The following is a 15342-nucleotide window of genomic DNA, read 5'->3' as shown; positions in this document are numbered from 1 at the left end:
GCTTTCCGTTTTCCGAAATACACAGTTTCCTTCTCACGAAATGACTTTTACACGTATTTTGTTTCAAAATTCACGGGAGCGTGATATATTTCAGTATAATGCAGTTTTCTGATAGTAAAGGGTCCGTTGAAGGTAGGTTTTACTGTACTATGGAATATTATAAATTTATTTTACATCCGAAAAACTAAATTCATTTCCATACATGATTTTTATACATAAATATTAAGAAATATTATTTATACCGTTTCAAAACTTTTATACCAAATTATTTATTAATCGCTTTTCAAATGCTGTGTTCTGTGTAGTAAGAGCAACCCGACCATAAGTTACAAGTAAACTCAACATAGAAAAATTAAATCTTAAATGTTTAAGTTACAACATAAAACTGCTTTGTCGCAGCGAGTTCTGGTTTTTATATAATAGCACGAGGAATTCGTTTTCCCTCTCCTAGAAAATAAAGGTCCTACATACATAGATGATTAATTTTATCCTTCAAATTATATTTTCTGAAAAAAGAACTTGTTGTGTACATACATACGACACGGTTCACCTGTATCTTGAGACATAAACTTTTCGATATTACTAGCCATTTCACAGTTTTCTCTAACACAAGAATATTACGCAGACAAATTTTATTATCATTTAAGGATATTGAAACGTATAAATGAGAGGAAACGATACATTTAAATTCAGTTCTAATATTTTTTGAGGAAACGTGATTGTAATTTGAATTGACAATTTTTCCTCATTCATTTTTACAAAATAAATATATATCTTAAGATTTTCTTTATTTTATGATGTGTTAAGTTCATATTCTTTTACGCACTAAGCACATTTACCTCTTGAACTGCTTTTGTGAAGTTACTATCCACTCTTGTTAAACCTTCATAGATTTGTAGATCATGGTAAGAAAACAAATAATACGTTATCCATTCCTTAAGATCTTTTCGTGTAAAATTCCGACCCATTTTGACCAGGCTTGAGAAGAGAATAGCAAAATTAGTATTTTTTCCATTAGTATGATTGAAGGTATAGAATGTAATTTCTGGTGATATTTGAAATTAATGATATTTTCACATGTAAGCATTATGAAACTTTTCATGTAGAGTATAACTTCAGGATTAATGTCGGTACTTAGCTTTAGAATGTAAAAAATTAGAAGTGGAACAGGTTGAAATAAAGACAATAACAGCTTGATAATTTAAATGTTAACGTTTACTATTAAATTAGTTTAGTTCAAAATAGAGTCCTATATAATCTATTAATTGCAAGTTTGAATCTAAAAGTACTCAAAAGTATAATTATATACAGAGGATTATCAATTTAATACGAACAATTGGAGTAAGAATCATGTCAGATATCTGGCCTACCAAAATTAGGCGGTGATCGCAGAGCTGGGCTACTGGTAATGATGAGGCTAGTGGAAGTTTTATACTACATGAGGGACAGCAGGACGGCAGTGTGGACTGAAGTGAGCAGACACTGAAAGTATAAAATTCTGACTCAAATCCATTCACGTGACGTTGTCTGTTCTAAGTTGATGACCTTGTCTTTATTGCATTTCTCGATAAGTTGTTTGTATTACTCGATAACTTCATATTACTTTAAATCACACTGCTCATTAGCCGTACAAGATATAGTTTCAGTTTTATGAAGAAAAAAAAACTTGCCGTGCACATGTCTGCAGCCAACGAGTTTACTATGTAGATCAGATTTAGTATCTCAGTGATAAGTACCTCTAATTCTTCGATACAATCCAAGTTAGAGGTTTTATATTTGTAAGACACATTTCTAATCTCAGGTAATCTTGTTTATGGGTTATAAATTGACTTAATATACCTTTATGCAGCACTTTGGCTGCTGGCTCTACTGTTCTGTTCAAGTTACAGTTCTACAGTGTACAGTAGTATTGCAGGAACTCCACTCATACTTGCGCATTTTATAAAATGTAAAAAAAAAATGCATTCTGACGAAAGTATAGACCACTCAATAAATAATATCGTTACAGTTTCGGTAATGTATCTTTGTCAACATCAGACACATTATAAATTACAATTTCTAAGACTACAGCTTATCTCAGAAAATGAGAGGAGGTCATTTCTGGGAACCAATCAAATGCGTCCTTCCATCTTTAAAATTTTCTAATTGATTACATTCAATATTTGTAAGTTTCAGTAATACAACTTTAATTTGAAAACTTAACATTTAATTTGCACAACACTGTTATCAGAATGGCCATTTTTTGAAAAAGTTAAACTTTTAATTGATTATCTGCTTTAAAATACACCTGTGTTACCTTTCCTTTCTTCTATGATTTATTCACTATCCTTGTTCATACATTCTGTATCTAGTTTATAAGCTCCTTGCTCTCTTTCTTTTATATCCATTTAGCTTCCTTACATAATCTTGCAATACTCCTTCCCTCTTTTTCCAGGCTCTCTTCACCTTCCCAGTCTACTCTATATTTCTCTTCAATCTCACGTCGTCCTTATGTTGTTCCTTAGTAGCCCTCCAACCTCTCTCCTGTTTCTCCAATATAACTGACAGTGTATTTTTTTAAAATTTAATTCTATAAAAAACTCCTTCACCACTTAGTTCAATTTCCGTTTTGTTTCTTCTCTTCCTTATCAATAAATCGAACATTTTTCTACTCCCTCTTCTGTATAATGTTACTCCTCTTTTTCTCAATAAGATCTTCAGTAATTACGTTTTATTTCTTATGCTCTCTATCGCAAAGCATCTTTTCTTTTCTTATTCTGTGTTTTCTCTCCATATTTTTGCCTTCCACCCTCTTTTGTTTTCCTCTGCTTCCTCAATCTAGATTCATCATATCCATTTTGCACTAATAAACCTTTAAATTGCTCCATGGATCACTTGACTTCACATGTCAATACCCTCTCCGGACATGGCTCCTTCCTCAGACGAAACAGCAAAGAAGTATAGGTATCTGATCGCATTGCCTTATGGCCCGGAATCAAACCATGTGGGACCCGTCGACCCAACTTCTAGTGGTTCTCAAGTTAATAGAGATGCTGCTGAATGGTTTCTCCACTCACACTGAATTGTATTCCCCATACTTCCCATGTCTGGCCACTGTTCGCCTCAATTGCTGCATGAAGATCTTCATTTTAAACATGTCTTGGTATTCCGGCACGTTGTGCGTCTTCGAGCGTTTCGTTACAGTCCTTAAACCTGTTAAACAACCAAAGCACTGTCCGAGTAGTCACGACACCCCCACCAAAGGCTTGACATATTCTCCACCCCCACTGCAGCGGCATTTGACCCCAGTTTGAACTCGTACAGCATACACGTCCTTATGACGCTCTGTGGAGGTTCCATGTTTTGTTCCATGAGACGGGGCAAAAAAATTAACTGATGCAAATTTAATGAAGATCGCTGTTCTTGCATGTGCTAAGCGCACTTTCAGTATGATTTCTAAAAAAAAATCACACTTCTACTGGTCGCAACTGGTCAGTAATTTTATTATTTTGTAATTTTCCAATTTCTCGCTAGGTGGCGCCACAAATGTCAGTGTATTTTTGTAAAATAAAAGGTTTTGCGTGTAGTTGCAGAATTTCCTTACCACATATTTTAATTATAGTTTATACGTATTTTCATTTTTATCTTGGTTTGCTTAAAATAAATGTTTGTTCCATGCAATTAACGCAGTTTTATCCTAAAACTTGCAACAAGTTTTGACCTACCTGTTCTACAGAAAAATGCTACCTGAAGAGGGGGAAAAAAGAAACCGACAAATTTTACAAACAATTATCAATAATGGAGCGCCATGCTTTCAGATTGGCCTATCGAATTCAATTACCAAGTCCAACTAGGCTCCTCTATGACGTCATAGATTTTCCACCATTGCTTACTCATCTAGAACAGCTTCGCATCCGTTATATTACGCAACGTTTTGACTTACAGCACCCCATACTTCAGGACGTAATACGCTATGACAGAGACAATGATGCACTACTACAATACGTTGATTCTCCGCTACAGCACTATCTTATATTGTACCACTTGCAAATAGATCCTGCCGTCCGCGACCCAGAAGTATTTGCTATATATCATCCACGTCATCTGTCATCTTCCATATGTCCATCATATGCACAGTAAATGCCTACTAAAATGGGTCTCTCCTGTCTACATCAGTTCATGAATAGCCCCAGGAACAGAAGATAACCGCATCTGTTCACTAACATAACCTCGTGTTGTGGCGTCCAGAACAATTCATCCTCATTTCATCATCATTTCAAATAATTATTCCTATGAGTTCTATTATTCCTGCTATGTTTTGCTATGACTTGTTATTCCTTTTCATGTGTTTCATATTTGTTGTTATATTCACGCACTGAACCTAATGCACTGCACTAATTTTGTTATTTTCTTGTTTCATATTACTCATCACCTCCCTGCACATTTTCTGTTATTATTATTTTATTTATGTATATCACCAGTTCAAGTTTATTTCTAATGTATATATGTTCATGTCTTTAAAATAATGAATGAAGAGAAAAACACTTAGACCAATCATAATTGTTATAGCCTCCACAATATCAATGCAACACTTCCCCGAAGAAAGAGTGCAACCCTTTAAACGGGTAGACTGTAAAAAAAAAGAGGGGAAACATCATACTTTCCAGAGGTTTGCCTCTGAAGCGCCACCTACTTAGAACGGTGACGATTTTTGAAAACCTTCCTACTCTTGATCCTAGGCTTTTCTCCGCGTTTTTCAGGACACTGTTCATCAGACTTATCTCAGTCAAGGATGTACAGTGTCACTGCATTAATAGGGGAGCTGCCTTACCTGGACTACTATCCAAACGGGTAGTCCAACCTTGCTATCATCACATCGCATCAAATCATATACACAGCATTTGGGCGTCTGCCCACCGGATGGACTTCACTATGGCGGATCATGGCACGAAACCTGGTAAACGAACAAGCCGACGACATACGAATCTACCTACTGTTGTCGATGGACCATCTGTTAGTCCCACGAAGGTGGGACCACGGAAGGGATCATCAAAGACACAAACGAATGTTTCTGGCTCTCGCCAATGGAAAGATTCTCAGACCTCTTGCGCATCTGTCGAATCTTCTACATAGGGCCAATCCAGATCGCCTCAATCAAAGTCTAGCTATGCTGCCCGAGTTCAAAACTCACCGCCGAAGAAAAAGCATCATACTGAATACCCGATTAATGACGCCATGGATATAGGACCACCAGCAGATTCTACTCCTCCTTCTGTTCAGTCATCTTTTTCCATCCTTCTCCGCAATTACGACACGAAGTTCTCAAATGAGAAATTTGTTGCACTCCAGCTAAGGAAGTATCTTACACGTGCTGCCATCAGGGAAATTGTGCACACAAGAAATTGTTATATGTTTAAAACGTCTGACCCTGATTTATACACGACGATTCGAAACAAAGTGCCCATCGATACTTTCGGAGCACAAATCGAAATAACCAATCTCACTAATTCGACACGCAAGCAACCCCCTCCACCACGGAGACCCTCGCTTCTTTCTGTAGTCATCCGAGGTATCGACCCGTCTTACACAGACAAGGAAGTTCATGATGAACTAAAACTCGAAGGCTACACCATTTCTGAAGTACTCAGAATTCGCAACGATCGTGGGCCCACCTTCATGGTTCGCATCGTCACACCCCATCAAGAGACAATCGACGATTTGCTTACACATGGAACTTTCATATACAATCGCAAACATAGAGTCGAACCATCGCATTCAATGGCACCCTTACCAGTTCGATGCGAACGCTGCCAAGAATATAATACACATAATACAGCTGATTGTAAGAATGACTTCAAATGCGGTTACTGTGCAGGACCACACTCAACTCGTTTATGCACTAATTTGCACCAACCAGCGAAATGTTCTAAGTGTCCGGACAGCACCCTACTTATAGCTATAAATGTAAAGCAAAACCGGACCCAACGGCGCAACTCCGAAACTGGTTGTACCCTTGCGTACCACATCTCTTGTTACCACAACTCCGCCCACAGTCGATACCCCAGTCACAATAAATCAACTCCTTACTTTTCTTACTCTTTCACTGCAAAATATCCATCCTTTCATCCGGCCATCCATCATACAGCAAATCACCCTTGCAGCCAAAGCAACATTTCATATTCACTTCATAGCAACATACTCTGGAAACTCAGTACATTTTCATGCATCTCCAACAACTCGAACCGGTTGAATTTAATTTCATCCTGGCTCTAACCTTTCTTTATTTGAACATCGGATCCTTTACTAAAAACAAACTTTTGTTTCAAACCCATCTACTCGAGGAACATAACAGTTCTCCTCTTAAAAGAAACATTCTTAACCAAAGCAACTCCATGTCACCTACCAGGATATACCATTTCACGTGCAGACAATCTACAGCCCGCACAGCGCGCTAATGGGGGCGTAGCGGTTGGTTTCTCCCCTTACTTGCCTTTCCGTCAGTTCTATTCTACTCATACACCATTACCCGAATATATAATTACCACTGTATACTTCAAATCTATTATCATTACCATAGCAACAATCTATATCCGGCCTGGCCATCTTCTCCCAATACAATTTGTACAACATATTTCAAACACCTATAGCCACTATATCATCATGGCAGATTTTAATATGCACAGTCGCTCAGATCACGATCGTACCGATTTCGCAGCTTTTATCACCACACACACCACTGGAACCATTCATCAGTTACCAAAACCCACTCGGCCAATCTCTGACACAACACCAGACAAAGTTATTACGTCTAGCAATCTAATAACTCATAGCACTATTACCGTACTTGATACCCTGGGAAGTGACCATGCTCCTGTTAAGCTCTCAATAAATCTTCACTCTTCTGCTTCCCCTCGTCCTCAATTGCCTTCACCCATCTGTTTTCGCTTTGATAAAACTAACTGGAACTCCTATCGCTCTTATCTTACTAAACGCACTCAACATCTTTCATCGCCCTCTTCCGAAGACGACCTCTACAGCACTGTCGATACACTCACTTCTACTATACAGGAAGCTAGCACTCTTTACATTCCTACCACCAAAAATATTCCATATCAACCTCGACTGCCACCACATTACCTAACTATAATCACATGTTCTCGCCAACTTTATAGAGATTACATTCGCACACGAAATCCTGATGCCGTACGCCATCATCAACAATTGGAGAGAACTGTACACAACTACATCAGGGCCTATAAACTTCAGTGTTGGGTGAAAACCTGTAATAATCTTTCTACCACCAGTCATCCTACCAACTTCTGGAAAAAGTTCAACGGTTTATGCGGCAAGTTCACAAAAACTCCCTATCCCATTCTGATCGGCAACTTCGCAGCTCACACAGATACGGAGGAAGCAAATGCCTTTGCAGATCATCTGCAGAACATTTTCACACCACCACCCCCTGGAATTACACCCCATGTTGCAGACAAAGCTAACACTTCTCCATTCTTGCAACCCAATACCATGCATGAACTCAGTGTCGATCAACATGTTACTGCACCCATCACTGTCCACGAGGTCACAGATACTATCAAATGTAAACGGAACACAGCGCCAGGGTTCGATAATATCACCTATCGTCAGATCAGGGAGTGTCCCCCTACACTACTCATCGTCATCGCCAATCTCTTCACCTTTATACTTCGTACAGGCTACTTTCCTATGTCTTGGAAAACATCTAAAACACTTATGTTTCCAAAATCACATAAGCCTCCTCATGAGATCTTTTCTTATAGGCCGATCCAACTCACAAGCACATTTAGTAAAATCCTTGAACGCATTCACGTGAAACGCCTTCATATCTACCTCAACACAAGAAATATTATTACTCTCACTCAAGCAGGTTTCCGTCCTTCTTTTTCTATAAACGATCAACTCTTACGACTCACAAGCCTTATCACCAGACACTATAACTGAGTGAAACCATTATGTCTCGTGCTATTCGATCTCGAGAAAGAGTTCAACAAAGTGTGGCATCTCGGACTTATTCATAAATTAATCAGGCTCCAGCTTCCTACAACATACATCCGGCTTATCTTTAACTTTCTCTCAGGTCGTCTTCCTTGTGTTGCCATCAACGAACATCTATATCATCCCATATTCTTACTATCCGGAGTTCCACAGGGTTCTGCCCTCTCCCCGCTGTTGTACACTCTGTTTAATGCTGACATGCCACGTCTTCCAGAACAAGTCTATTCTTTCCAGTACGCAGATGATACTGCCTTTCTCGCTCTCGGAACATCCATCCAGCACATAAATAATATCCTACAAACAACCATCACAGATTTCAGCTTTTGGTGCCGGAAGTGGAAACTCACCATCAACGCTACAAACACACAGGCTATCATCTTTCTACTGCCAAAGAAAACAACTAAGGTTCGCAGCAATCGCCGTTGCCTATCTCTTCACGTGGACCAGGTTCCACTACGGGCTACTAAGGCAGTCACCTACCTAGGCATCACATTCGACACACACCTTACCTGGACGCAACATCTTAAAACAGTTGGGACCAAAGCGCATAATCGTCGGAACTTACTTAAACGTCTCGTAGGAACGACATGGGGTCTCAAATCACACACAGTCTTAAACACCTATAAAGTATATCTCCGTCCTAGTCTCACCTATGGTTTCACAGCTTGGATTGCAGCATCAGACAGATTCTACAACAAACTTCTTATTCTCAAACGTCATGTTCTCGGCATTGCATTTCGCATAAAATTACCTAGCCCCAACAAGACTTGTATCAAAGCACTACTTTTCCTACCTTGCAATACCATCTTGAATTCCTTCGACACTCTTGCATACGACGCCGATTCCAAACCCAACATCCACTACTTTTCGACACAATCCACGACATAGCCATACATCCCACACCCACACGGTATCTTCACACGTCATTATCTCTTCTATTTACATTATACCATTACACGCTTCCTCCTGATGATCCCTCACTCTTGCTTCTGAACGATTAAGTCACTCATGTTCATTTACCTCTCATTTTTCCATCATTTCATGCACAGTAATTTTCTCATACTAACTTGGGTTCATCATGGCTCTCATCATAGCCTAGAGTCCCCCTAAGCAATAAGATAACTGCATTCGTCCACTAATATGTTCCCATGTGTTCTCCTGTGCTTGCACCTCATCTCATACTTCATCCTCACTATATTACTCTACTACTGCGTTATTATTACCTAGTTTCTATTCTCCTGATTATGTTTATTGTATATGTTACCTAAATAGTGTTCCTCATGTATTGTACTGTTGATCTTTGTTCATATTCATCTTTCGTAACAGCTATGTATGTTTGTGTATGTTGTCTATATGTATTTGTCTCTTTCTTCACCTGATGTTAAGGAACGCAAAGTTCTTTAAGTCCATTCCTACTATGGAAGAAATTCAATAAAGCACTTAGACCAACCAGAGATTCACAATCCTCAATCCCTTCACATCACTTCCCTAAAAGAAGGCGTAACCCTCTCAAAGGTATCTAGCCACTGCTAGCAATGTAAAAAAAAAGGAAACGCATTCGTCAGTCTAACAAATACCTTGTGATGTGGCGTCCAGAGCACTGCATTTCATCTTCATCCCCTTCTCTCCATACTGCCTCATGTACTATATTCATTCCAGTTTTGCATTCGTCTTACCTCAGCACTACATGGTAATAAATGTATTATTTTCTACAATATTGTTGTCTCATGCTTATATCATGTCTGTGTTCTATTAAATGTTATTGTCACTCTTCAATCACCTCTCTGTGTGTATATGTAATTAATAAATAAATAAATCTTATATACTTGCGCACCTCTTAGACCAGCCACATTAAACTGGAAACTACCTTTTCTATAAAGCTACCCGAAGAAAGGGCAAAATCCTTTAGCGGGAAGAAGGACAAAAAAGAGGGCAAAAAACACCTTCTACGAGAGATATTTTAAAATATGTGGCGAATGATGTCGTCAGTATCTGGAACAAAGCTAGCATTCCAGTCATTGTATATTCTAGCGTTTTAGGGAAACTTTCAAAGCTCATACTACTTGCCCAACAGCTCCAAAAATATCCACCAGCAAAGCGCACATCACTAACATTCAAAGCGGACTTCAGTAATTTCAAATATGTATTTTATATCTGTACTTTCAAGTGTGGTAGATACAAAATAATGGACAGACAGTTGAGTAAATGCGCTATAAAAGTACCACAAATTGAGTAGTATTTCTGGGTAGATCAGACTTCGGGTCGGAAAATGGCAATCTGTTCGATTGACAAGATTGTTTCGAGTTCACTTCAGAAAAAAGCAGAGAGGAAGGACTAGGAAGAGCGGTTTAGGAAAAAGCATTTGCAAAGCCTAACTACGACTAAAACTACTGCCTATCAGTTGAACTTTATGGAAGAAAATGAAGCAAGTGGTGTGGCCTTGGAAGATGAATCACCTTATGAAGCAAACACATCCGAATCTGACGACACAGATTCCGAAAAACGGCCAGCACAAAATAGGCATCAGTACCCAAACTTAAGCTAAATGATGGATAAAACTGGCGTTACTAACCGAGATGCTTGCCAATTAATTAATGCATGTCTGAAAAACCTGAAACTGGATAAACCGGGAAATATACTATAACCAACAAAGATGTGGAGACAGGGAATTTATTGGAGAGACAAGAGAGCAGAATCTCGTTCGTTTGACTTGCGCAGGCTAATTTGTGTTGGTTTTGGTGGGCGCATAGATGAAACCAGACTATTTGGACAAGATGGAGGACAACTAACAAAGAAGGAGGATCACTACGTTATTATTGCATATTCTAGTGAGCAATACGTAGATCATATTGCTCCACAAAGTGTCAAAGCAGAAGATATTTCAACTGAAATACTCTCTGTTATACGTGACACGGATTCGACATCTACTTTGCGTGCTGTGGTATGTGATGGAACAAATACAAACACCGGCGAAAATTCTTGAATTATACGTCGACTCGAAACAGCTTTAAATCGACCTTTACAGTGGCTCATTTGTATATTGCATCTGAATGGGCTTTCACTAAGAGAAATTTTTAAAAATATTGATCGCGAAACAACTGTCGCAAAGGGATTTTCGGGGCATATCTCTGATCCACGGGATCAACAGTATTTTCTGAAGGATTGCATTGCAGTACAAAAGGGAAAGGACAACGCTGATGCTGTTGTTATAAAAGTTTTACAAACTGCTTCTCCAGGTGCCCTTAATCACGCCAGGTGGTTGACGCTCGCCAATCGAACCCTTCGTTTGTTCATGAGCACAAGAAATCCATTCAAAAACCTATTGCAGCTTGTAACCTACATCGTTAGAGTGTATGCTCCAAACTGGTTCGAGATAAAAACCCATTCCAACTGCACTGATGGATCACTTAACTTATATTTCATTTCGAAGAAAGTTAGAAATTTACCCGATAGTAAGATGAAGGAGGCTGCAATAAGATCTCTAAAGTTAAATTGTTATTTTGCCCACAGTGAAAATATTCTTCTTGCAGCTCTTGCAGATCCAGACATTGAAGTAAGAAAAGATGCAGTAAACAACATTCTTGTTGCAAGAACAACCAATCAAGCTGGAGGGAGAAAATTTTGTAAATCAAATATTATGACTCATCTCGAAGCAGAAAACTACTACAAGATGATTGACTGGAATGCTTCCGTGACAACGCCACCGCCACTTGCAAACTCAATGTCTGAAGAAGAATTCCTGGAAAAGATTGAAATAGGACCACTGGCATTTACAGGAATTCAATGTCATTCACGAGCAGTTGAACGAGTCGTAAAAAAAGTTTCCAGGGTTTCCACAAAAGTTTTTGGTCATAAAGCCAAACGTGGAATGATTGCTTCATCCGAGGAATCAAGAAGGAAATTTGGAAATGTGGATACCAAGCATGCGTTTCTGAAAGCTTCATTGTTAACTCAAAGTTGGGACCCTTAAATCAAAAGATAAAAACCTGAAATTTTACATGCGAAATTATCTTTACCTGTATCAACTTTTAGAACTAGAGACAAAAGCTTCTGTTTGCATTTCCTGAAGTTCGCCCCGCCCTAATATTCACTGTGTCCTTATGCAACTTCACAATGGCTCTGAACTGTCACAAATAGGTAGTGTATTGGATATACCCACACCAACAACTGACCTTCGCCTTATCTCCATTCGCATTCAATTCTCGGTGTGAGGGCCAATTGAACACAGCCCTTCACAAAAATCGGCAGAACTATATTGGTTACCTTTATACTAACAATTCCTGCAGCTTTACGCTGCTATGGAAGTAGATAAATAGTCGCTATCCAGTATGTCTTTGGACGTCATACTTGTCTCGCATTCATACTTATGAGAATTTTATTGAGGATACGAAATTATTTATTATAGCTTCCCTAAAACGCTTCTTTTCCTGCACCTTGGGTGTTGAGTATTTCAAACTTCTACTTTATGTTAATGTTACACCAAACAGCAGCAGGAATACCAATAACGATTCAAAGTTCTACTAGAAAAGTATCCTGATGGATGGCATAAGAATATTACCACAAATTAAAATTCTGTTTCTGAATTGGCTGAGTACAACTAAGGATCTAACCTGCTTTGTCTGTGTTTAGTGATTCGTGTCTAAACAAACAAGTAGTTAAGCTTGCCATTGATCATTCCATTCTCGTTTTGTTGCTCCTTTGATTTGCGAAAGGTTTGCGGGAAATTGCAAAATTATTTAATAAACACTATCTGATAGGTAACAATCCTGGAAGATGAGATCCACACAACAGATGATTATATCTTCGTTTCTTTTGTGTAGCAGGATATGTCGACATTCATGGGACAGTATGATAACATTGCAGCCAAGAACAAAGTATTGGCAAATGTTCCACTACAGCATTTATTTTCGTATTTCTATCGGTTGAGTTAACGAACTTAACCTACAACTGTAAGCGGCGAACCCTCCTGCGAATAAGAGAAAATGTTCATATGGATGTGTGGGGAAAAGTTTTTAATTTCATAACTAGACATGTCCAAAGTCGCAGTAAAAGTAACTGTCAACACGCTCTATTTTGCATTCTAGAAGCCGTACAGTGTTTGGTTATATCGGTTTGAATGAAGTCATACATATGCAATCCCGAAAATGTTAATTTTTTCAATGAGCAATGGGTGCACAAGGTATTTTCTACAGTTAATATTACCCATACATACCCTGAAAAGAATTCTGAGATATCCATTCATTTCAAGGTGGATCCTACGTATACAAAAAGTACGTTTCACAATAATTGGCACATAATGTTTTAGCAGGAAGTCGGTTAGCAGGAAGTCGGAGATGTTAAGAACCGATAGTTTTAAGATGTCTTGGGTTAGATGTAACGCGTACTAGAATGTAACCTTTCACGTTTTTCTTACATATAAGCCTGAAACAAAACGTCGCAGCAATGTTCTTTCAAACAGAAGAGGCAGTAGTGAAAACAACTCTTTTATCTTCCCACATAAACGTTCCGTGTTTGCCGTGGTCAAGGTTCATCTTTTGTCTACTTTTGACTCATCTTAAAATTTTAGCATTTCGGAAATTCAAGTTGAGAACATACCTGAAAACTATACCCTCTAGGAAATCCCTTTAACACCGACTGCACATTGATGAAATATGCATTTTTTATTTCTTACCTATGCGTTACATGACCTACGAAATGAACTGCTCATCAGCGGTTTCTCCAATTCGAAATAGTATGTGTAAGAACTTACGTTTTCCATAATTTTGATCAGTTCTGAAACTATGTACATTTCTACCCAGGCCCACATATTTTTTTCTTTTAATTTTGATATGAGGAATCACCTATTACAGTTTGTCGTTATAGTTCATTAACACCCTGTATATTGCTACTATGTCTATCAGATGCACTGTCATCGGCAATGCTATTCGAACCAGGCTAATAACTCCCACATGGCAAGGCGCTTCACGTACTTACATTTCTCGTGAGAGATTCGAGTTCGATTCCAGGCGGTATCTCATGTGGTTCGTATCCAACTTTAAGTTCTAGCTCCGCGACTCACATAACCTTGATGCTGAAAAGGACGCTAAACTGCAAATGAGCTCAAATCTATTAAAGCTATTTTGGACAATTGGCAAATGTCGCGTACCCGGCATCGAAATGAAGTGATATTCTTCTCATTCAGTACTGGAAAATTTTTCGTTATATATTTCTTTTTAGTTCATAAGTTCAACTGTCAGCATTTGCTAAGACTTCCTTGTTACCTTGATTGTTTGACACATTCTAATATTAAGTCTAGAATAATCAAAGTTTATAGGCGATATACTTTTATCAAGTAGTCAGTTTTCCAGGTGATTTAGTCCATTTCTGAAGGATAACCCTATTTTCAATGTCCGTATTCTTGTGCCGTTTATTCAATTGAGATAGTTATCATTATCATGAGCATTAGTTTGTTTTTTTAATGCGTTGCTTTATTAATTTCCTGTTCTTTGTATTATTTTCTCGTTATTAGTTTTGTAATTTCGTATTCGTTAACTTTTCTCTCGGTGTGAATTTTAATTGTTTTATTTTTTGCTATTTTATTGTGTTCTTTCATTGATCTCATACTATCTGTACATTTTTCAGGAGACCAATACTTTAAATATTGCTTTACTTTTTTTATTTTTTTAGAACATTGCCTGTCACTACTTCACAAGAACGCGATGACTCTCAAACTAATATTCTGTGAGTCCCACTGTTTAATGTTGTCATCAATAGTATTCAATTTCAGACCAAGTATTCTCTTTGTGGCTTGCTCTGTTTCGAGTACATCATTACTTATTGTCTCTGAAAATGTGTACTTTACGTTCGCTGTATTACACAATAGCTTTAGCTGAAAATAAAGTATTTGTTGGGTGGTCGAATAGACAGGCTTTATGATGTCTGCCAAGGAAAATCATTGTCGTCAGAGAATTTGCTTTTAATCTGCAACTGTATCAATTAGCAGAAGTCACTCAATTCTGGAGCATCCCGGTACCTTGTTTAACCTTTTAAAGTCATTTGACATGTGGACTTCACATTCGTAATCTTAATTACTTATGTCTCGCAACTCTTAGTTGCCTCCTATACTTTCCCACTGCGATCAAAACGTTACCGTTTCATTCTGCTGCAATTATACCGGAAACTAGTTTGGTCCACGTGAAGACTATAGTAATAATCTTCAACTATAGTCACTCAAGTGCCAGTTCCGCTGTTCATCACCTGAACATTTAGCTACTCATTAATTCTTTTTATTAATATTTTGCCAGCTATTATATTGGATTAACCCAACCAATGTCCGATTTCAATCGCGATATA

The sequence above is a fragment of the Thermobia domestica genome, chromosome 1 (genome assembly GCF_964235325.1).
Source record: "Thermobia domestica chromosome 1, izTheDome1.hap1.1, whole genome shotgun sequence".
Classification (NCBI taxonomy): domain Eukaryota; kingdom Metazoa; phylum Arthropoda; class Insecta; order Zygentoma; family Lepismatidae; genus Thermobia; species Thermobia domestica.
This window is presented reverse-complemented; position numbering follows the sequence as displayed.